Genomic DNA, 27,010 nt, shown 5'->3' on the forward strand with positions numbered 1-27,010 from the left:
TCAGTCACGTCAATGTGGGGTCAAGACAAAACGCCCTTGGGTTAGGTTAGGAAGTTAAGGGTCAGGACAAAACCCCCTCAAGACAAAACGCCCTTGGGTTAGGTTAGGAAGTTAAGTTAAGGGGGTTTGTTCAAGGTTTCTTCCTACACTCGAGAAATGTGAATATAAGAGAGCAAATATTTACAAGTGTTGATTATTAAGAGACTTTAATTAATCCCGGGAATTAGACATGTTCTATATTGAGCTAAAATGAAAAAAAAAATTAAGATACAATCTCTTGGGAGACGTAGAGTGAGGGGCGATACGATCCAAGTGTATATATGGAAGTCAGGGTTAAATAAAAGTCAATAAACTAAGGTACTCCAAATTATCAAAACAGGATAAATTGACAGACTTATGACAAAAAAAATAGGTAAACACTGGCTGGCCAAGAAGTAGTGTATGAGTGTTACTGGAAAGTTTCCAATACAGAAGTGATCAACCAATGACAACGTCGACCACCTTCCAATAACCAATAAAAGCATCGCCCGACAGCAATCAACCAATAAGAGAGTTGCACGCCCTCCATTGACCAATAAGAGCGTCGCCCCCCTTCCACCACCCTGGAGGACGTCCCGCGCTAATCAGTTTTACCAAAGTCTCTCATACGACCTGAATAGATTAGACGACGGAGGAAAACTTGATCATTTTCCAACACGAGAGGCGGAGGAACGCCACACACACAGTAGCGATGATCATCACTATTAGGCGTTGAGGGGGTAACACGTGCTCCAAACACTTAAACATTAACAGCTGGTCAAGACATCTCCAAACGTCTAACAGAAGCGTAATATAGCTTATGGTCACTAGCTCAAGAAACTGATTTAGCGAGAAAAACAAAATCAAAATTAATGTCGACAAAACAAATCCTAATGATCATAATTTAACGGGATAAATTAATCGTCCGACTGTAATTTTGGTGGGAAAATAATTCCTACTGATTGTCATCTGAAGGGGAAAACAGAATTCCCTACGATTATTATATTACAGGAAACAACTCAATCCCCCCCTGACACACGGCTGGCTGGTACTGTCCCCACAACGAATAAGAAATGTTACAAGTTTAAAAGAAAGAAAACAAATACTGAATTAATAAGTTTGAAATATTTCTGCTGGCGAGGAAGGACTTCAACGGTTGTCTTTTGTTATGTAAATTGTGTAAGTTTGGTGTTGGTCCTGGCGGTGTGCTTGATAGATAGATAGATAGATAGATAGATAGATATAGATAGATAGATAGATATAGATAGATAGATAGAGAGAATTTGGAGGGTGGGGAGTAGTCAGGGATGGTGGGAGGGGGGCGCCATTCATTCACGTTTATATATAAAAAATAAACAACAAAAAACATCAAATATTAAACTAAATAATTTGTTACCGCGAATAATAATAAAAAAATAGCAAATATAAATGACTGGCAAAAACATTAAATACATTATATTAATATTTCAAAACTGAAATTTATCAAGATTGATTTAGAATACACCAGTGATAACGACCACCAGTGATAACGACCACCAGTGATAATGACCACCAATGATAACGACCGCCAGTGATAACGACCACCAATGATAACGACCGCCAGTGATAACGACCACCAGTGATAACGACCGCCAGTGATAACGACCACCAATGATAACGGCCGCCAGTGATAACGACCACCAGTGATAACGACCACCAGTGATAACGACCACCAGTGATAACGACCACCAGTGATGACGACCACCAGTGATAACGACCACCAGTGATAACCACCCGCAATACAGTGTCTTTGTTCTGGTGGTACGTGTCCTTGTTCTAATGGTACGTGACCTTGTTCTAATGGTACGTGTCCTTGTTCTAATGGTACGTGTCCTTGTTCTAATGGTACGTGTCCTTGTTCTAGTGGCACGTGTCATTGTTCTGGTGGCACGTGTCATTGTTCTGGTGGCACGTGTCATTGTTCTGGTGGTACGTGTCCTTGCTCTGGTGGTACGTGTCCTTGCTCTGGTGGCATGTGTCCTTTGGTTACGTATCTAAATAAAACACAGGTAGGTATGAATGGACACATGGCCTTTCCCCTTCCTCTAGCTGACCAGGGATAGGGTAGGAGAAGGTAGGGTCAGATAGGGTAGGGTGAGGGTTAGGTAGGGCAGGGTAAGGATTGGGTTAGGTAGGGCAGGGTAAGGATTGGGTTAGGTAGGGCAGGGTAAGGATTGGGTTAGGTAGGGTAGGGTAAGGATTGGGTTAGGTTAAATTAGGTTAGGTTAGGGTAACAGGGTGCTAAACATGGGGCAAATTACAGACGGTTGTGACCAGGTGACGACCGTATGACTTCCAATATTGGCGGCCCTGATGAACTGGCGGCAGGGGGAGTGGGTGTAGGAGGAGGAGGAGGAGGAACGGTACGGAAGGAGGGGGTAAGGGTGGTGGAGGAGGAAGAAGGGGTGAAGTTTGACGTTGAAACAGGAAGAGAAGGAATGGAGAAGTCAAAACACACACACACACACAGACACACACACTCAACACCAAATCAATCATTAGAGAGAGAGAGAGAGAGAGAGAGAGAGAGGTCCATCGTGTTCCCGCCAAAAATGGTACAAAAACGACCCCCAAAATTAAGCTGAATATTAAAAAAAAAAATCGTCATAACATAATCCTTAATAATTGTAGGAAAAGTTTACGTCGATTCAAAAACAGCTTTCAAATAAAACACAATCCCCTGATAATCCTGATGACAGCGTTTTATCAGTCTTGTACCGATGAAAGGAGCCAGAAGGTTGAGAGCAGATGACGGGGAGGGAAGTTCGAGGAGCGTAACCCCTTCAAAAGTAAAAGACAAAGCCATTGAAGAAAAGTTAATTTCAGTTCCTAGTAACACCCCAAGACGAGAATTCTCTGTACGAAAATGGCATCAGAGGAACAAAGGGCTGAGGTGGTGACAATTACTCCATCGGGTGACCAGATAGAGAGACGGGGATGGCTTGTAGGAAAGACTGACGCGGGGATATTTTAAAGGCGCGAAGGACAACCCAACGAACACCTCCTCCCTCCCCCACCCCACCCGATAAAAACAGAAAAGAAACGGTTCCGCTCTGCATAGACTCAAGATAAAAATGTCTGGTAAGTGTGGCGCGAGAGGGATAAAGGAGCCAGCCGGAACAATGAGGCCATTAAGGACGAGTTAGAGGCGTAGACTTGTGGAGGTGAGTGAGGGCGCCACTACCTCAGGGGTGAAGCTTCCCACAAACGACACTCACTACCTCCTGTGGCCACAATGACGATAATGATACGTTGTGTGCTGCTCGACAACCCACAACTATATTTAGTAAAACTGCAAAAATGTGTGTGTGTGTGTGTGTGTGTGTGTGTGTGTGTTCAGTAATGGTTTGTTTTTATGTATACTATTACTAAAGACATCATATATAGACATAAAGTCAGTAAAATAAATATATAAACTGAAAACTGGGTAAGGAACCGACCAAACATTAGGGTGTGTTGACAGGAACGAAAGACGAGACGAGGAACAATGGTGGTTGTGAGAGACTGGGGGAGGGACACACACACGTACCCTGCATTAGAGGGAGATCAGGTTTGAACAACATCGATAAAAAACCAATGAATTACCCCTCACCCCGTTTGACTTGAGGTGGGCGGCACGGCGGGGTCCTGGCGGCAACCAGCTGAACCAAAACACCAGGCAGGAAGCGGGCGAATTTTCAACGAATACTGAACTATTCCCAACCACTAGCTACTACCAGTACAAAATTGCATTTCTAGGAACACGCGCGTTATGTGGGTGATTATGATGAAAATTAATTTAGTTATATCAGTATATTATTAAAAGTAGTGAGGACAGTTTACACGAGCAACTGATGTAAATAGTTTAGGTTGGTTCCCGGGTGAACTGAGTGACCAGCCAATGTTTCTGGGAAGTGGTGGTGGTGATAGTGGTAATGGTGGTGGTGATAGTGGTGGTGGTGATAGTGGTAATGGTGGTGGTGATAGTGAACAATGGTGGTGGTGATGGTGGTAATGGTGGTGTGAGTGGTGGTGGTGGTGGTGATGGTGGTGATGGTGGTGGTGATGGTGGTGGTGGTTGTTGATGGTGGTGATGGTGGTGGATGGTGGTTGATAGTTGGTTGGTGATGGTGGTGATGGTTGATTGGTGATGGTGTGGTGGTTGGTGATGGTGGTGATGGTGGTGGTTGATTAGTGGTGGTGGTTGGTGACGGTGAATGGTGGACGTGGTGGTGATAGTGGTGGTGGTGACAGTGGTAGTGGTGGTGGTGATAGTAATGGTGGTGGTGACAGTGGTAATGGTGGACGTGATGGTGATAGTGGTAATGGTGGTGGTGGTGGTGGTGGTAATGATGGTGGTGTGATATAAACAACACAATCCACGCACAATACTCGCACACAAACAATTCCTCTCTACAATTATTCTCCTTACGACAGCTTATTAAATAGTATTATTACACTACTATTATACTATCATCATGGGCATGAACTAACTACTATTACTACCCTTTTAGAACTACTATCAACATACCTCTCTCCACCCGTCAGCATGGCACTGTCAGCCAGCCGTCAGCCCAGTACACTCGTCACCACCGTTATGACAGCACCCAGGAATCGTGCCACGCTTTGTTGGGAATATTCACGAGAATACTACCACCAGTTATATCAGGAACAGTGCCATATCAGGAACAGTGCCACTAACAAATACTAATAACAAATTATATTAAGTCCGGTGCCACATTCTGCTGGGCACATTACCATGGATCATACTGGGAATACTGCCATGGGTAATATAAGGAATGGTGCCATGCAATTAGAAATATTCCCAATAATACTACCATGGACTATACCGAGAATGGTGCCATAACTACACAATAGGGGGGGGGGGGCGAGGTGTGGCTGGCGGTAATTAACAATGGCACCTTCCTCACCCACCCCGCTCTGGAAATTGTGTTATTGGTAATTACTAAAGACAGTGCCATGTTTAATCCAAGTACTATCGGCACACTAGGCTATTTGTCACTGTCTGTCTGCCTGCCTATGTCCAATCTCTTTATATAGAGACACACACACACACACACACACACACACACACACACACACACACACACACACACATTTCCTGCACGTCAACTCCCGCTCATTGTACGACGACTAACGGGAGGCATACGATACCCAGTTGCCGAGAATAACAACAAAAGCGTAGATAGGGACAACTGTGATAAAACTGCGCGTAAGGAAGAAGATAAGAGAGAGTAACAGAGGTATAGATAGAGAGGAAGTGATAAAGCTAAGTGTAAGAAAAAAGGTAATAATCTCAAGGGAATAGAGAGGAAGATAATAACACAATTGGGACAGGGAGGGAAGTGATAAACAGGGTGAGTAGGGAGGACGGTGATAAACTTACGGGAGTGGGGAGAAAGGTGATAAATAGGGGGGGGACAAGAGGGAGGTGATAAATGAGGAAATGTAACGACCACAGATTTGAAGGGGAAAGGAGAATGATGATGATGATAATGATTTTAATGAAGAAGACTAAAATATTGATAATACTACTGAAAATAATGTTAATAATAATAATAATAATAATAATAATAATAATAATAATAAATACCGATAAACAAGGTAAGCCTTGGAATGGGCGATAATTCCGGATTATAAAGAAGCGAGACATTAAACTCAATAATTCCGGGTTATAAAGAAGCGAGGCATTAAACTCAATAATTCCGGATTATAAAGAAGCGAGGCATTAAACTCAATAATTCCGGGTTATAAAGTAAGGTATAAATAGTCAATAATTCTGGTTATAAAGAAGCGAGGCATTAAACTCAATAATTCCGGATTATAAAGAAGCGAGGCATTAAACTCAATAATTCCGGGTTATAAAGTAAGGTATAAATAGTCAATAATTCTGAGTTATAAAGAAGTGAGGCATAAAAGGGGGCAACAATTCCGAGTTACAAAGTGAGGCATAAAATGGACGATAATTCCGAGTTATATACAATAGCTGAGACCTATACAACACGGTGGTGAATACATAAAAGAGCCACTAAACTCATAACAACGAGCCAATACCGCCGCCATTGTGTCTCTTGTTCATGGCTCCACACACCATATCTTGGGAGCCAGAGTTATTAAAAAAAAAAACACGATAAATTTTCCTCGTGTTTCTTTGCTAACTTAAAGAGTAACAAATTAGCCATGGATCACCTAATTATTAGACACCTTAACCTAACAGAACTTAACTGAACTTAACCTAACCTAATAACGTAATCTAATCTAACCTACCTTAACCTAACCGAACCTAAATTAATCTACCCGGAACAACAACAACAACCGACTCACTAACAACCACAACGCCTGCAGGCCGCCCCACCTACAACAAGCGCCAACACGAACGATCAAGTGCCTGGCGATGCTATCTACCCCAGAATAACAATTTTTTTTTAAGGAAACTACGCCAGACGAATGTTCGCCAACCTTGTATACCTTCACGGATTTCACTGTACTCGACCGTTTTCGCTTCCTCAACTGTAAATTTCGGTAACTGTGTGTGTGTTGGGTGTGTGGGGGGGGGGGTGGAGTGCTTGGGTGGGGGGGTGGGTTGGGGAGGTGTGTATGTGTGTGTGTGTGTGTGTGTGTGGGGGGTGGGTGGGGGGGGGGGTGCTCTGGGCGCGAGCCAGGGACCTGGGACAGGATCGAACACTGTATCCACCACTCATCCGCCTCAAGGTATCGAAAAAAGAAATATTAAACTGCCAAGACGAAGAAAGTTGAGAACAAGATGTGTGTGTGTGTGTGTGTGTGTGTGTGTGTGTGTGTGTGTGTGTGTGTCATTTTTTGAAGGGCAAGCACCTATATCAACGTCTTAAAACACACACACACACACACACACACACACACACACACACAGCCATCTAATTAACCCGTATATAACCTAACTCCACCCAACCTAATCTAACCTATAGTGCCCCCCCTCGTCCTGTATCAACCTAATCTAATCCAGTTAAACCCAAGCTTAACCCAACCAAACTTAACATAACACAACCCAATACAGCTTTAATCTAACCTAACACAACTAAAACTAACCTAACTTAATTCAACCCTAACCAACCCTAACCTAACCTAACCAACCCTAACCTAAACCTAACCAAACCTAACCTAACATAAATTAACGTAACCCAACATAGCTTTAACCTAACTTAATTCAACCCCAACCAACCCTAACCAAACCCAACCAACCCTAACCTAACCTAACCTAACCAACCCCTAACCTAACCCTAACCTCGTGCCAAGGAACACACCAAACACAGGTTCACAACTTACTGCATTCATCAGCCCCACACACACTCACCTGGTGGCTGGTCCGTGGCGCTACTAATTACCCTAGTTCTCATCACCTAAGTTATAATGGTGCAATCAATTAGAGGGAGTTATAATGGTGCAATTAATGTGAGAGAGAGAGAGAGAGAGAGAGAGAGAGAGAGAGAGAGAGAGAGAGAGAGAGAGAGAGAGAGAGAGAGAGAGAGACTTGGTCGTGAAATATTTTGGTCTTAAAAAAATAGTGAAATTCAAAACACACACACACACACACCAGGTCTACTTCAGAGCCAACATCTTGAACAACAGAAATATTCAGAAAACTCTCACACCTGCTGAAGAAGACGGCCAAGTGAGTCATTCTGAATCCCTCGGAGTCACAGTGAACCCTCCTAAGTCACGGTGAACCCTCCTAAGTCACAGTGAACCCTCCCGAGTCAGCAAAGTGAATTCCTCCCGAGCTGGGTTGGTGAACCTCCTGAGTCAAGGAGTGAACTCTCCTGAGTCACAGTGAACCCTCCTGAGTCACAGTGAACCCTCCTAAGTCACAGTGAACCCTCCTAAGTCACAGTGAACCTCCCTCACAGAACCTCCTGAGTCACAGTGAACCCTCCTAAGTCACGAACCCTCCTAAGTCACAGTGAACCCTCCCGAGTCACAGTGAACCCTCCTGAGTCACAGTGAACCCTCCTAAGTCACAGTGAACCCTCCGAGTCACAGTGAACCCTCCTAAGTCACAGTGAACCCTCCTAAGTCACAGTGAACTAAGTCACAGTCCTAAGTCACAGTGAACCCTCCTAAGTCACAGTGAACCCTCCTAAGTCACAGTGAACCCTCCTGAGTCACAGTGAACCCTCCTGAGTCACAGTGAACCCTCCTAAGTCACAGTGAACCCTCCTAAGTCACAGTGAACCCTCCTAAGTCACAGTGAACCCTCCTAAGTCACAGTGAACCCTCCTATCTGACTCGCCACCACAAGAAATTTGTCTAAATGGCACTTGACTAACATCGCCAACTGGGTTTATTTGGCGTAAACAAATTAATATTGGCGATGTGTTAAGGTCTACCGTGAATATATTGGTTACCTTATCTAACCTTCGTGTACTACTGAAGGAGACTGAGCTAACGAATAACCACCCTAACCTAACCCCAGAAAAACAAACAAATAAATAAATAAATAAATTGTTATGTGCGTTCGTGAGAGCAATCCGACTTTACATCAGATTGTATCAAACTCACCTACGTTAATTTTTTTCCTTCCCGGACTGAGGAGAGGCGAATGTAATTATCTTATATCTCTCTCGGTGCAATTTCAACATCCTTCTGACCACTGCTTATCGACTGTGTGTGTGTGTGTGTGTGTGTGTGTGTGTGCCAGTTAGGTGCGGTCTACTGTAGTGTCTTCAAGTCGGAGGGAATATTTAAGGCGCGAACTTCTGAGAATCCGGATTCATCTGTTTACTTGTTAACTCAGCCCAAACGTTCATTGGATCAACTAGAGCGTGAAGTTTGACGTCACGCACCTTGATGGACCAATTGGAGAGCTTGGATAGTGACGTCGCGCTCAGTGAACCAACCAAGGCGTGAAATATCACTACGTCACAATAAGTGGACCAACTAGAGCTTGAAGCTTCACGTCATAAGTCTCACTGGACCAATTAGCGTGGCTAATTATGACTTCAATTAGTGAAATGTGAAACGTTACGTCACGTGCCTTGACTGACCAATTAGAGAGCGTGAGTAAGACGTCGTGCTCTGATTGATCAATTAGAGCCTGAGAAGTGACGTCACTTTGAATAAACCAACCAGAGTGTGAAGTGTGACGTCACGCTCCCAGGTGGTCAGTGCCAAGACTCAAGGTATTCTGAGAGGTAAAAAGTGGCACTCACTCAACCGCAGCTGTGAGTTTACAGTGTGGCACAGTTAGACGAGTGTGATAGATAAGTGGAAGAGAGAAATTTTGCACACAATTGGACATAAACACAGACAGAGACAGACAGAACCTATCATGATAATTACTGTCACAAGAAATTGGTACATTTTTAACTGTCTTAACTTATCACCACGCAATGTATTTTTTTTTTTTTACGGGAATTAACCAACCCGGGCACAGGTCAAACGACCCACAACGGAGCCTGGGGGGCGAAAAAAAAGAACGGAAAGAAATTGAAAATATAGAAAAAAAGGTTATACTGAATTAATCTACACCACGAAGATGCCGGAAAACCAGCTTTTTAAAGTGAGACAGATTGTATGAGTATGGAAACACAGAAGAAGGCAGAGCATTCCACAGTTTGGCTGTGTGAGGAAAGAAGGAGGTACTATAACGGGTTATTCTCGTGTGACCGGCATCCACAGAGAAACTGTGGGCACCGCGGGCAAGACGAGTGTTACGAGCCCTCGGCCTTGCCGGCGGTACACAGGATGCCAAATCCACCGAACAATGCCCGTTAAAGTACCTGTAAAAGAGAGTGAAGCAACATTGTGGCGAAGAGAAAAGGAAGAAAGATTATCAACTAAAGGAGGAGAGTTAATAAGACGAAATGCCTTTGATTCCACCCTATCTAACATTTGAACAGAAGAAGAGCCACCCCAGATATGAGAGCAGTACTCCAAGTTAGGACGAATGAATCCCTTATATACTTGGAGCAACTGCTCAGGAGTGAAGTAGCTGCGGCATCTGTTCAGCATTCCCAACTTTCGGGAGGCAGCTTTAGTTATACTAAGGATGTGTGATTTCCAGGACATATTGGTAAATATTGAGTTTTGTTACTATTGAACTTAACCAAGTTTGTATTTCCCCATTCAGAGATGCTGCACAGATCCGCAGTGATAGAAGTAATGATATCAGTTCTAGAAGCAGATCTAGTTTGAGAGTTAGGGGGAAGGGGAAAATGTGAGGAAGAGTGAAGAGTAGAATCATCGGCATAAGAATGGATAGAATTAGTTGTAGTGTGAAGTAAATCATTGATAAAAAGAAGAAAGAGAGTTGGTGAAAGAACAGAACCCTGTGGGACGCCACTATTGGTAGAGAAAGAGCGAGAAATCGATCTCTCGACAACAACTGCCATGGATCGATTCTCAAGGAAGCTAGAGATGAGAGAACAAAGTGGGGGAGAGAAACCATAAGGGGGAAGTTTAGATAGCAAAGACTTGTGCCATACCCTGTCAAATGCTTTGGAGATGTCGAGGGCCACGACAAAAGTTTCCCCATAATCCCTAAGAGAGGATGACCAAAGATGGGTGCAATAGGAGAGCAGATCACCAGTAGATCTTGCCTGGCGAAAGCCATACTGGTGATCCGACAAAAGAGAAAGGCGTTCAAGGTGACGGAGAAAATGGGAGTTCAAGATAGTTTCGAAAATCTTAGAGAGGGATGAAGTTAGGGCAATGGGGCGATAGTTAGAGGGATTAGAATGGTCACCCTTCTTCGGGATGGGCTGAACCAAGGCATGCTTCCAAGAAGAAGGAAAAGTTTTCGTTTTGAGGCAAAGGCGAAAGAGGCGAGCAAGCACAGGGGCCAGGGCTTCAGCACACTCCCTCAGAACACGAGGGGGTATTCCGTCCGGTCCATGCGCCTTACTCACATCCAACCTGGATAACACACCGGCAACCCTGCGAGTGGAGATTATAGGAAAGTGCATAGGTTCAGTAGGAGGTGCAGGGGTAGGAGGGGTAGAGTGGGAATCGTCTAAGGTGGAATTAGAGGAGAATAAGGTGCCAAAGAGGTTGGCTTTCTCAGGGGGAGAGTTGGCTATAGAGTTATTGGGACGGAAGAGGGGAGGAAAAGAAGGCGTGCAGAAGTTGTTACAGATGTTTTTAGCTAAGGACCAGAAGGATTTACTAGAGGAAGAATTAGTCAGGACAGCAGTCTTTCTTTTAATAAAATTCCGCTTGGCCCTACGAAGAATAGCCTTACAACGATTCCTAGAAGTAATGAAAGAGGTGTGGGTAATAGGAGAAGGAGATAGTTTCATAGCTCGATATGCCCTATCTCTCACCCTGCAAGCAAGAGAGCAGGAGCGATCAAACCATGATTGTAATGTGAAAGTTTTGGTAGAAGATGGGATAAATGCACTCATACCGCCCTGTATAACCCCAGCAATGCTGTCAGCACATACTGAGGCATCCCGAGTGGAAAAGCAACATTCATCCCAAGGAAAGTCGGTGAAGAATTCTCGCAAGGATTGCCAGCTTGCCCTCCGATAGTGCCATAGTTGACTTTTAGATGGGGGTGGGGGAGGTGGTCGTGCCCAGTTTGATTTAATAGAAATAGGTTGTGATCAGAAGACCCTAAGGGGCACAAATTGAGTATGAATAGTGTGAGGGGTTAGAGGTAAAACAAAGATCAAGAATGTTAGCAAGTTGATCGTGTCGATCAGGAACGCGTGTAGGGTGTTTGATTATTTGTTCCAAATCATTAAGTAAGGAAAAAGAGAGCGCCTCAGCTCCACCTGGGTCATCCCTTGCAGAGCCAAGCCACTCTCTGTGATGTACATTGAAATCCCCTAGGTAGAGGATCTCGGTGTTGGGGTGTGTGGATAGCAACGACTCATGGCAAGAAGTGAGATAGTCAAAGAGTTCGAAATAGTAGGTAGAGTTGGGAGACCAGTATAGGAAACAAAGAAAAATAGTCACAGTAGGTAGAGATATTTTGAGCCAGATGACATCATAAAGGGAAGATTCAAGATCCGTGAGTCGGGCTATAGGTGTACGTGTGTTGCAGTAGGCGCATACACCTCCCTTAGAACGGAAGGAGGTATAAAGGTTGTAGTTAGAGACTTGAAAAGGTTTGGGTGAAGCTGCTTTGGTCAGTTGAAGTTAGGAGAGTAGTAAGAGATCGGGGGAAGAGGTTGATAGATGGTGCTCCACGGAAGAAAAATTGGATCTCAGTCCGCGAATGTTGGAGAAATGAAGCGTGAAAAAAGCCAATCCTCCAGCAACCGTAGTGGCGTCAGTTGAGGCCCCAGTAGCTTGATGATGATCAGGTCGGCCCTGGGGTCCACACAACCTTCCCGACCAGTGGGACCCATCAGAGAAGGACCCGCTTCAGTATTAATATCAACTGACATAGGAGAATAAAATAGAATGAATAAAACAGATCAAGAATGAGTAAAGTTTTAGTTGTGGTGTTGTCAATAGTAAGAGACAGTTGAGACCCTGCAATACTCTCTCTCTCTCTCTCTCTCTCTCTCTCTCTCTCTCTCTCTCTCTCTCTGCACACTTAACTATGTATTAACTCGGTCAAGTGGTTTGGTTAGATTGAAATGACCTCCCCGGGTATAAGACACGTACTGACCTCTCCCCCCTCCTCTCTCTCTCAAGGGTGAAACTCCTATAAGATTATCATTAAAATAACGTCTTAAAGGCAGGATTCTCGGGTCAAGACAACCACTATCAACACCAGACGTAAATAGATATTAAAATTAAACGTTTGGATACTTCTGTCGTGGTTATGTCTATAAGTATCTTTTTGTGAGTATCTATAAGTATCTTTTTGTAAGTGGAAGTATCTATAAGTATCTTTTTTGTAAGAGGAAGTATCTATAAGTATCTTTTTGTGAGTGGAAGTATCTATAAGTATCTTTTTGTATGTGGAAGTATCTGTAACCGTACTATAAGTATCTTTTTGGAAGTGGAAGTATCTATAAGTATCTTTTTGTAAGTGGAAGTATCTATAAAATATCTTTTTGTAAGTGGAAGTATCTACAGTATAAGTATCTTTTTGTAAGTGGAAGTATCTATAAAGTATCTTTTTGTAAGTGGAAGTATCAATAAGTATCTTTTTGTAAGTGGAAGTATCAATAAGTATCTTTTAGTAAGTGGAAGTATCTATAAGTATCTTTTTTGTAAGTGGAAGTATCTATAAGTATCTTTTTGTAAGTGGAAGTATCTATAAGTATCTTTTTGTAAGTAAATTTATGTTAATCATCAATAACTACATTTTGTAAGTAAAAATATTATCTTCATTACTATTCAAAAGTATCATCTTCTAAGTATAACTATAAACGTACAAATATACTAAGCATCTTTTTGTAAGTAAACATACTTCTTAGATACGTTATTTAGTAAAAAGTAAGTACATATAAAAAGTAAACTAATATTCTAAGATGTTAAGTAAATATAAGTGGGTTAGATCAGGTTAGGGATGGTTAGGTTAGATAAGGTTAAGTTATTATTAGGATAGGTGTGGTTAGGTTAGGTTAAGCTAGCTTGGTTAGGTTACTGTTAGGATAGTTAATCATTAAACGAAGTAAACTGGAATGGATATTTTTCATGTAATCTGTTGTAACTAATTTTATTACCTCCGTCACATACTTTTTTCTTCATTATTCGTCTAAGTTAATTTTATATTACCCATCAAAATATTATCTCAACATCCACAATGATAAATAAACTGGTATGAATTTCCTTACAACTTCTAAAACTCCTTCACTTTAAATTCTCAAACCGCATATTTTTCTTGGATTCGTCTTCCCTTTATAAAGCCTGGGAGCTTATCAACCCCTACGAGGCTAAACTCAAAGCTGCCTCAACCTGTTTCCTTGTATTTTATTTAACATTACAGTACAGTTTATATTACGTTCACTATTCAACTATCTCAATATTACCTTATCATTATTTTTTTCCTATATATGAGTCCAACTTTTTTTTTTTATTTCATTTTCTTCAAGTGGGATATCTTTTTTTTTTTTAGTTTTAAAATATTTATGTCTCAGCTGACTAAACACGGTGGGGAAAAAACAAATACTCAAAACGGAAAATATTATCAGTGAGGCCAGAAGAGGCGCGGGGTATATGCTGACCAACACTGTCACCAAAACAATAACAAAATGATAACTTGACCCCCCGTGGACGATAACTTTTCTCCAGCTTGGCACGTAATAACTCATGTGACGGCCATGAACGGAGGTTTAGCCAGGATTTTTGAAACATATAAATCCCCCTCGTAACTCATAGCTTAAATTCTGTAGCGTAGTGAAATCCCTAAAAATCCCCCACCTGGGTTGTGTCCTTATTCCAGTAACACCCATAAATCTGTAAACTCTGTCCGAAACGCTCATAAAAAAAAGTTAAATTCGTTGACCCTGCCCAGACGTCTTGTGTGGAGTTATGACCAAGGTGACGTTTCTTCTCTTCCTTCATTGATAAATTTCACACCAAGTCAACATATCACCCAGAACACTCCTCCCCTTCCCTACACCACAATGACGGGAACACTAACCTTTACCCTCGACGAAGATTTTAGCCAAATTATCCTCTGAAACGTGACTTGTCATCTGATTTGTTTGTTTGTTTGTCTGGTAATTTATCATCTGCTCAAATGGGGGCAATTCTTCCACACAACAGCAGTCAGGATATACTCATCTTGGCATTACGGGTCAGAGGTCAAGGTTACCAGTGTCAAAGTCGACTCTTACGTCATCAGAATACCTATGTCACTCTTCCAGGGAAATATTCGTATCTCTCTTGGCCAAAATAAACACATTATTATTATTATCATTATTATTATTAGTGTCACTATTATTGTTATTAGTTTCATGTTGGGGGAAAGAATCTGAAGGGCGGAGAAAAAATAAGTCATTAGAGAAAGTCCTCAAATGGGAAATAAGTCTTAAGATGGAAGGGAAGAAAATATTAAGATGGGGGGAAAAATCTTAATTTCGGGAAGAAATTAAGACTTCCCCATCTCTGTGACCCCCTTATCTTCAGACCTCTCCCCATCTCAGACCCCCCCATCTCAGACCTCCTCATCTCAGACTCTCCCCCATCTCAGACCCCCATCTCAGACCCCCCATCTCAGACCCCCCATTCAGACCCTCCCGTGTAAGATATAGCTGCCTCTCAACTTAAGTCTATTGTTCTCTTAGACTCTACAGTGGTCGATAGGAAAGAGAAACGTTTTACAGTATTCACATATCACACACACACACACACACACACACACACACACACACACACACACACACACACACGAGATACTACTAAAGCCACGAGCGAATATTCTTGAGACAGGAGAGATATTACTCTGGATTATACGGAGGAAGAGGGAGGTGGAGGAGGAAGAGGTGGTGGAGGAGGAGGGGAAAAGGAGGAAGTGGAGAAAGGGGAGGGGGAGAAAGGGGAGGGGGAGGAAGTGGAGGAGGAAGGGGAGGAGGTAGTGGAGGTGGAAAGAAGGAGTGGAGGAGGGGCGAGGAGGGAAGAAATATAATTCTAACGGAGATGTCGGCGAAAAAATATATTTACCAAGAAGAAGAAGAAGAAGGTGGAGGGGGTCAAGGATAAAGCCACACTTAAGACTGACTCAATTTAACTCTTTATATTATTATGAAACTGGGTTGTTGTAAGAGAGAGAGAGAGAGAGAGAGAGAGAGAGAGAGAGAGAATACATGTGAGCGGTCTCTCTCTCTCTCTCTCTCATCCATTATATTAAAACCCACTCCAGAGTCTTCTCATACACTAACCATCAACAACATCAAGGTATCAATAACCCCAAACTAAAGAAACTATAATAACTAGTCACAATCAAACCAAAGGAAGCTGTTATATTAGATAGCAGTTTAAATTGTTACCAAGACATTCACTATGCAACGGAAGCTATTTATATAGAAGCGTTTAAGAGTAAGTTACTAAGATATAAATGATGCTACGGTAGAAATCTAAGAGAAAATATATAATTATTATCTAGAAAGACAAAAATAATGAAACGGAAAGCTCATAAACTGACAAAGAAAAGACGAAAGGCATTAAAACACTTAAGAAAACGTAAACAAATGATTTCGCGCCAAAATTGTTGTCTGGGGGGTACGCTCTGGGTTCGGCCAATCAGAGGATAATAAAAAAAGCTCAGCAACCCAAAAGAAGAGGTGATTGGCTCCTGGTTTATCGGACTGTGTTTTCACTGGAGGATCTCGAGGCTGGGTGGAGTGACGTGAGTGTCAATACAGGAAGGTTTTATTACCCTCACTTGTAAAGACTGGGGTAAGGTAATAGATTTGTAATGCTATTATTATTATGTCACTTGGTTTATGCTCGCTCGTATCCTGTCATCTAAGACTTCAATATTCAATTAGTGTTATTTTCATTATTGTTATTATTAGGTTTATGCTCGTATCCCACTTTTATTATTATTATTATTATTATTATTATTATTATTATTATTATTATTAGGCAGTAATTGGCACTACGGACTTCAAGACCCAGTACGTAGGGGGAAAGGTGAATGAGTGTGTTAGCGAAATCCATGCTCTATCGGAGATTGCTAACACAGAGCCACATGCGGCCTTTGCAGCATTCACACATGGAGTCAAGCATCGTTGGAACTACCTGATGTGTACCATCCCTGAGATCCGACCCCTCCTCCACCCTTTGGAAGAAGCAATCAGTGTCAAGTTCATTCCCAAACTAGTGAAACACCACGACTTAACCCTAGTAGAAAGAACACTTCTTGCACTTCCACCAAGACTGGGAGGGATGGGACTAACTAATCCAGAGGAGATTGCTGACTCTGAACATCAAAATTCACTTAAGCTCACGGCAGCCCTCACTGACCACATAATAGCCCAGAATGCAACAGGGGAAGTGGACACCAGCGAAGTTAATAAGATCCGTAGGTCCATTACAACAGATCAGCAGCACTGCCAAAATGACATGTTGCAGCAACTATTGCTGCATGTTCCAGAAAATGTGACAAAAAAAGTAGCTATAGCGCAGGAGGTGGGCGCCTCGAACTGGCTAACTACGTTACCGATAAGGGCAAATGGTTTCAGCCTTAACAAACAAGAATTTACAGATGCCATTGCTCTAAGGTACGGTTGGCCAGTAGATGGTTTGCCCTCCCAATGCGTGTGTGGCTATTCCTATGATGGCGATCACGCCATGGTTTGCAAGAAGGGGGGCTTCATATGCATGAGGCATGACGAGGTAAGGGATCTCACAGCAAATATGTTGAAGGAAATCTGCCGGGACGTCATGGTAGAACCGACCCTCCTTCCACTGGATGGCGAGATCTTCCAACACAGGACTTCAAACACATCTAACGAAGCCCGTGTGGACGTCAGTGCTCGAGGATTCTGGACGCGGGGACAGCGAGCTTTCTTCGACATCAGGATTTTTGATCCCATGGCCGTTTGTCACCGTAACCTAGCTCTCGATGCTGCGCATAGGAGGAACGAGAACGACAAGAGAAGGGCATATGGGGAGAGAATTCAAAATGTTGATCAAGGCAGCTTCACTCCTCTAGTGTTCACAACCTCTGGTGGGATGGGCCCAAGTGCAAGATGTTTCTACGCCAGACTCGCGGAGCTGATCTCCGAACAGAAGCAGCAGCCCAGAAGTTATGTCACAGCCTGGATGAGATGTCGACTGTCCTTCTCTCTCCTTCGGTCGGCGTTGCTCTGCCTCAGGGGAACGAGAGCTTCTGCCCCTACTCCGACAACTGCTGCAGATATCGACTATGAGGCTACAGTCACTGAATGCCGCATGGATCTGCGGCTCAACTAATTTAACACAGATAGGATAGTTTCTTATGTATTAGGATATTTAATATTAAGGTAAATAAATGGTGGCGAAGGTGTGGCTATTGGGGGAGGCTGGAGGCCGTTGAAAAAAAAAAAAAAAAATAGTAGTAGTAGTAGTAGTAGTAGTATGTTTACTCTCGTATCCTACTGTATTATTATTTTTAGCCTAAGTCAATGTCAGCTCAAAATATTCGTGTGACTTTCATTTTGATTTTCACATTTTAATTTATGAATCTAATAATATATAATTATTAAATTTTATTCAAAAAGCTTCTCTCACTGTTTATTATATACTGTACATAAAAGACGATGACAGCAACATAAATTTGTTGACGACACAACGATAGAGCTTATAATTAAATCTGACGAGGACTTTAAATTTAATGAAAAACGAAAAAAAATTAGCATACTGAAAAAATGGCAGATACCATTTAATTTTAAAAAATGTACAGTATAATAGTTGTAAGGTTAGATAATGGGAACGGGGATCATGCTGGGGACGATATAAATCAAGTGTATAAATGGGAGTCAGGGTTAAATAAAGGTGATATAACAAAGGTACTCAAATTCTCAAACCTGGAACAAATTATGCAATGATGATTCTAGACAAATTTTGATTTAAGCGTGGAAATGGTATGGAAATATAGTGAACGAGTGAAATAAGATACCAAACATTATCTAATATTAACTGGAATACTCTGAGAAGCTCCAAATATATGACGGACAGATATACGAGCGATAGGGGTTGGGTGTATTTTTCTACATTCTTATGCTCTTTAAAATTTCATGTAAAATTCGTTTACATTTTTATTTAAATTATTCAAATTGACTTATTCCCACATTTCCAACCTTTTAAAATTATATGAAATTCTAACAAGTAAAAAATACATGAAAATAAATTAAAAATAACTAATTTATTCAAAACAATTTACTGCCATACGTAATTTTTTTTTTTTTATTAAATTCCATTTTCAAATTTCAGTCTCGGGCCAAAATATTATTAGGTGGAGTTGGAGGAGCCGCCGGGAACACAAAACACCTGATAATACACAATAATATACATTCAAAATACATAAAACATTTTTAAAGTTTAGTATGTGAAGACAAACGAGGGTACAGCGGCTCAGAAGGGAAGCTTAAGTTGACTGTTAGTTGAAAGTGGACTATCAATTTGCCTTTGTAGTATTATTTATGAATTATTTATGAAGAAAACTCGTTCGATTTGCTGTAGACAAACCGCCCCTCCCTCACCCCCAACCCATCCACCTAAGAAATAAAACAGAGGCCCTAAACGTCAGGTTCCATCGCCTAGGGAAGAAGGTTTGGGACAAGCTCCTGGACGACCCTCACAGCCCAGACCACCTACGCGGGGAAGACATCAACGGAGGGCGCATTGATTTTGCCGCTTACAGCTGCTACTTTATTGTGCACCCCACACTCATCCTGTGAGCGGTAGCGCAAAAGGATTACAGAGTAGAGTTTACAACGGGTCATAATAATTAACCCCCGTTGTCAGGATATTGTGGCACTGAATGTTACACAGTATTTCATTTACATTATTTGTTTAGTTCAATACATGAAGGGTAACTTATTCACAACTGCGTGAGTACAGGCGTGTGAGGCAGTATGTCTGGCGACCCCACGCCTGGTGGCCACGGAGTCTGCCCGCACTACAACCCAACCCACGACCCATTATGTCCGCCACAGTGGTCCACCTTAGATTAAAACTTAGATGATATAAGTTCACATTTAACAAGTCACAATCAAGTGAGTCCATAACGTAACACAGTATAAGATGTTAATAAACTTGTAATTGTAAAATAAATCTAGTCATTGTCTACTAAAGTAACCATTGTGCAACCTCATCCTAAATCCTAGGTTAGCTTAGTTAGTCAACAAACTCTGTAATATGTAAAACAAGGGGTGTCGTCCCCCTCTGTTTAACTCATTAAACTTCTTTTCCAACCTTTCCCCCCACGACTATATGTTGTGACTTCTCTATCCCTCATGTCTGGCTGTGCCTTGAGCCCCAGCATGCCTTCAATCCTTTCCCCACCTTAACCTAAGAAAGAAAAAAAAAAAGCCTGCGAGAATTAAGGAGGGAGGGGAGGGAGGTGATTTACTCCGTGGGTGCTCCGTTTGTTTGTTTGTTTATTTATTTATGTACCAATGTTTTGCCGTGGCTCTATCTTAACCTGTAAGACAATTTTTGACTCAAGATGAAATATGGACACGATATTAACTAAGTGATGAGGCTTAACTTCTTTTCCATTCTTTTTCTTACTATTATTATTGTTATATCGTCGTCATCAAGGAGGCAAGGTTCTCACTCTCCAACTACGGTTACACACACACACACACACACACTTGAGTGCTTCCATCTGCTGCAGACAAGTGCATTATATCTATCAAGAGCATTAAAAAATCACACCGAAGTTATATCTTGACTACATTAAATTAATTCACTATAACACACAAGATTGTCACTCGATTACTTTATAATAAGCAAGCGAAGATTATTTGCACTGGGAGAGAAAGGGAGGGAGGAGCGTGGACAACTGTCAGCTGATGGCTTGTTTATTTACATAATTTTGGCGGGAATGACGAGTATCAGCTGGTGTGTCTGATGTGACGTCATGATAAAATACTTGGGTAACTGAAAAATTATATGGGCACTCTAGCTTATTTCACCTGATGATTAAAAAAACCTAACCTAATGTTAAAGAATACAGTACGGTATATGCATGTATATAACACCCTCACCTGTCTGCCTCACACATCACCATCACACACCATCTGTCTTTTGCTCTGTGCCACACCTCTTATAATATTGTGTAAGTTATATAGTTATTTCTTATCACAGGTTTTATCATGTTTATATCTTATTAATGGTATATAGATTTCCACTCCTATCCCCTTCCTCCGTCACACTGCCAAACCGCCTGTCACCATCCTCCTCCCCTTCCGTCACACCACCTCTCCTCCCCTTCCGTCACACCACCTCTCCTCCCCTTCCGTCACACCACCTCTCCCCCCTTCCTCCGTCACACCACCTCTCCCCCCTCCCTCACCTGGTCTCAGTTGCAGCAGGGAGAGGTGTAAAGGGGCCCTGTCCACCACAAAGCTACAGGAGAGAGAAAGGTACAATAAGTAATACAATAATCATGTAAACAGACAAGTGATAAATGATAAATAAGAGATAATTCAGGAAAATAAAAACTTGGCAAAAAATAAATGAAATAATAGTAGTGATGATGATGATGATAATGTTAAATAATGCATCCACTATACTATCATCCACTACACTATCATCCACTACACTATCATCCACTACACTATCGTCTACACTACATCCACTATACTATCATCCACTACACTATCATCCACTATACTATCATCCACTACACTATCATCCACTACACTATCATCCACTACACTATCATCCACTACACTATCGTCTACACTACATCCACTATACTATCATCCACTATACTATCATCCACTACACTATCATCCACTACACTATCGTCTACGCTACATCCATTACACTATCATCCACTACACTATCGTCTACACTACATCCATTACACTATCATCCACTACACTATCGTCTACACTACATCCACTACACATCATCCACTACACTATCGTCTACACTACATCCATTACACTATCATCCACTACACTATCGTCTACACTACATCCACTACACTATCATCCACTACACTATCGTCTACACTACATCCATTACACTATCATCCACTACACTATCGTCTACACTACATCCATTACACTATCATCCACTACACTATCGTCTACACTACATCCATTACACTATCATCCACTACACTATCGTCTACACTACATCCATTACACTATCATCCACTACACTATCATCCACTACACTATCGTCTACACTACGTCCATTACACTATCATCCACTACACTATCGTCTACACTACATCCATTACACTATCATCCACTACACTATCGTCTACACTACATTCATTACACTATCATCCACTACACTATCGTCTACACTACATCCATTACACTATCATCCACTACACTATCGTCTACACTACGTCCATTACACTATCATCCACTACACTATCGTCTACACTACATCCATTACACTAACATCCACTACACTATCGTCTACACTACATCCATTACACTATCATCCACTACACTATCGTCTACACTACACCCATTACATTATCATCCACTACACTATCGTCTACACTACATCCATTACACTATCATCCACTACACTATCGTCTACACTACGTCCATTACACTATTATCCACTACACTATCGTCTACACTACATCCATTACACTATCATCCACTAAACTATCGTCTACACTACGTCCATTACACTATCATCCACTACACTATCGTCTACACTACATCCATTACACTATCGTCTACACTACATCCATTACACTATCATCCACTACACTATCGTCTACACTACATACATTACACTATCATCCACTACACTATCGACACTATCATCCACTACACTATCATCCACTACACTATCATCCACTATACTATCATTCACTACACTATCATCCACTACACTAATCCACTACACTATCATCCACTACACTATCATCCACTACACTATCATCCACTACACTATCATCCACTACACTATCATCCACTACACTATATCGTCTACACTACACTATCATCCATTACACTACTTATCCACTACACTATCATCCACCACTACACTATCGTCTACACTACACTATACATCCACTATACATCCACTACTATATCATCCACTACACTATCATCCACTACACTATCATCCACTACACTATCGTCTACTACACTATCATCCACTATATCATCATCCACTACACTATCATACACTATCATCCACTACACTATCGTCTACACTACATATCATCATCCACTACACTATCATCCACTACACTATATCATCCACTACATTATCATCACACTACACTATCCACTACACTATACACTATCATTGTCACGTCACTACACTATCATCCACTACACTACATCCACTACATCCACTACACTATACCCATTACATATCATCTACACTACATCCACACTACATCCGTTTACACTATCATCTACACTACATCCACTACACTATCATTTACACTATCATCTACACTACATACTACACTATTACACTATCATCTACACTATACCCATTACACTATCATCTACACTATACCCATTACACTATCATCTACACTATACCCATTACACTATCATCTACACAATACCCATTACACTATCATCTACACTACACCCATTACACTATCATCCACTATACTAAAGTTTACACTCTCATCTACACTACATCCACTACACTATACCCATTACACTATCATCGTCACTGTACCCATTACACTATCATCTACACTACATCCACTACACTATACCCATTACACTCTCATCTACACTACATACACTACACTATACCCATTACACTATCATCTACACTATACCCATTACACTCTCATCTACACTACATCCACTACACTATACCCATTACACTATCATCTACACTACATCCACTAATTATATCCATTAAGGACCATCATCTACACTACATCCACTACACTATACCCATTACACTATCATCTACACTACATCCACGCTATACCCATTACACTATCATCTACACTACATCCACTACACTATACCCATTACACTATTATATACACTATACCCATTACACTATCATCTACACTATACCCATTACACTATCATCTACACTACATACACTATCATCTACACTACATCCACTACACTATACCCATTACACTATTATCTACACTACATCCACTACACTATACTCATTACACTATCATCTACACTATACCCATTACACTATCATCTACACTACATCCACTACACTATCATCCACTACACTATACCCATTACACTATTATCTACACCATACCCATTACACAATCATCTACACTATACCCATTACACTATCATCTACACTACATCCACTACACTATACCCATTACACTATCATCTATACTATACCCATTACACTATCATCTACACTACCCATTACACTATCGTCTACACTACATCCACTACACTATACCCATTACACTATCATCTACACTGTACCCATTACACTATCATCTACTCTACATCCACTACACTATCGTTTACACTATCATCTACACTACATCCACTACACTATACCCATTACACTATCATCTACACTATACCCATTACACTATCTTCTACACTACATCCACTACACTATACCCATTACACTATCATCTACACTATACCCATTACACTATCATCTACACTATCATCTACACTATACCCATTACACTATACCCATTACACTATTATCTACACTATACCCATTACACTATCATCTACACTACATCCACTACACTATACCCATTACACTATCATCTACACTATACCCATTACACTATCATCTACACTATACCCATTACACTATCATCTACACTATACCCATTACACTATTATTTACACTATACCCATTACACTATCATCTACACAATACCCATTACACTATCATCTACACTATACCCATTACACTATCATCCACTATACTAAAGTTTACACTCTCATCTACACTACATCCACTACACTATACCCATTACACTATCATCGTCACTGTACCCATTACACTATCATCTACACTACATCCACTACACTATACCCATTACACTCTCATCTACACTACATACACTACACTATACCCATTACACTATCATCTACACTATACCCATTACACTCTCATCTACACTACATCCACTACACTATACCCATTACACTATCATCTACACTGTACCCATTACACTATCATCTACTCTACATCCACTACACTATCGTTTACACTATCTACACTACATCCACTACACTATACCCATTACACTATCATCTACACTATACCCATTACACTATCATCTACACTACATCCACTACACTATACCCATTACACTATCATCTACACTACATCCACCACACTATACCCATTACACTATCATCTACACTACATCCACTACACTATCATCCACTACACTATACCCATTACACTATTATCTACACTATACCCGTTGCACTATCATCTACACTATACCCATTGCACTATCATCTACACCATCACACTGCACACTGTACCCCATTGCTATCATCTACACTATGCCATTACCACTTTATCATCTACACTGTTGCATTTCACTGCTCATCTACACTACATCCTGCACCTATACCCATTACACTCTCATCTACTGTCACTACACATACCCATTACACTATCATCTACACTATCACTACACTATACCCGTTACCTCCTCATCTGCACCATCCACTACGCTATACCCGTTGCTATCATCTACACCATCACTGCACTATCGTTTACTATCATCTGCACACCATCCACTACACTATGCCCATTACTATCATCTACCCACTACATCCACTACACTATCGTTTACACTATCATCTACACTACATCCACTACACTATACCCATTACACTCTCATCTACACTACATCCACTACACTATACTCATTACACTATCATCTACACTACATCCACGACACTATCGTTTACACTATCATCTACACTACATCCACTACACTATACCCATTACACTATCATCTACACTACATCCACTACACTATCGTTTACACTATCATCTACACTACATCCACTACACTATACCCATTACACTATCATCTACACTACATCCACTACACTATATCCATTACACTATCATCTACACTACATCCACTACACTACATCCATTACTCTATCATCTATACTACATCCACTACACTATCATCTACACCACACTAAAAGGTGAATTAAATATATTTTGAAGAATTCTATCCTGACGAGTATTTTTAGGCCGTGATCCATATCTCAGTAAGTATACACAGTCTGTACCACTCACATGATACAGACAAATGGGTCTAACATAGAAAATCCTTGTTGTGTGTTACTCAGTCGTTAGTATACTATGGCTGGGTATGGAGGGAGTGAACTAATAACTACTAAAGGATATAGTTAAATTGTAAAATGATATAGTAAAACTGGACGAGGAAAGGCAAAACTTCATGGTAAAACTATTGACCCCGTTCCCGTTTTCCAGCAAAGAGAGGGAGTTGGTCGCCTTCACCCCGGACACCAAATTGTGTTGGGTGCCTTTGGTGGGGAGTTGTGTCGTCCTGAGACATCGCTCGATTCTAAAAAAATAACTATCAGCAGACTACTCAGCTCTGCTCCATGACCCACCAGTGTCCCACAAAGGAGTTTTAGGCTTTATAATGATTATCATCATTAGTCTGGCCTTATGGGCTATGGCCAAGAAGTACTTTCGTTCTTCAAAGCCTGTGGATGAATCATAACCCAAGCATACTATGTCTGTGGATGAATCATAACCCAAGCATACTATGTCTGTGGATGAATCATAACCCAAGCATACTATGTCTGTGGATGAATCATAACCCAAGCATACTATGTCTGTGGATGAATCATAACCCAAGCATACTATGTCTGTGGATGAATCATAACCCAAGCATACTATGTCTGTGGATGAATCATAACCCAAGCATACTATGTCTGTGGATGAATCATAACCCAAGCATACTATGTCTGTGGATGAATCATAACCCAAGCATACTATGTTTGTGGATGAATCATAACCCAAGCATACTATGTCTGTGGATGAATCATAACCCAAGCATACTATGTCTGTGGATGAATCATAACCCAAGCATACTATGTCTGTGGATGAATCATAACCCAAGCATACTATGTCTGTGGATGAATCATAACCCAAGCATACTATGTCTGTGGATGAATCATAACCCAAGCATACTATGTCTGTGGATGAATCATAACCCAAGCATACTATGTCTGTGGATGAATCATAACCCCAGCATACTATGTCTGTGGATGAATCATCTTAAGCATACTATGTCTGGATGAATCATATTGGCATATATGTCTGTGAATGAATCGCATAACCCAAAGCATACTATGTCACTATTGGATCTGTGGATGAATCATAACCCAAGCATACTATGTCTGTGGATGAATCATAACCCAAGCATACTATGTTT

General features: G+C 41.2%; 1 protein-coding gene across 3 annotated transcripts in view; it reads right to left on the reverse strand.

Moving 5' to 3' along the window:
• The window catches only part of LOC121863291 (G-protein coupled receptor moody-like), a 66,999-nt gene extending 45,997 nt beyond the window's left edge, over window positions 1–21,002 (reverse strand). For all 3 annotated transcript variants that reach the window (XM_042361880.1, XM_042361878.1, XM_042361877.1), the window contains exon 1: window positions 20,948–21,002. The gene's annotated coding sequence lies outside the window, so the exon portion shown is untranslated. The remainder of the gene's footprint in view (window positions 1–20,947) is intronic.
• Between the last annotated feature and the right edge of the window lie 6,008 nt (window positions 21,003–27,010).

This window comes from Homarus americanus, unplaced genomic scaffold, assembly GCF_018991925.1.
Source record: "Homarus americanus isolate GMGI-L3 unplaced genomic scaffold, GMGI_Hamer_2.0 scaffold46197, whole genome shotgun sequence".
Lineage (NCBI taxonomy): Eukaryota > Metazoa > Arthropoda > Malacostraca > Decapoda > Nephropidae > Homarus > Homarus americanus.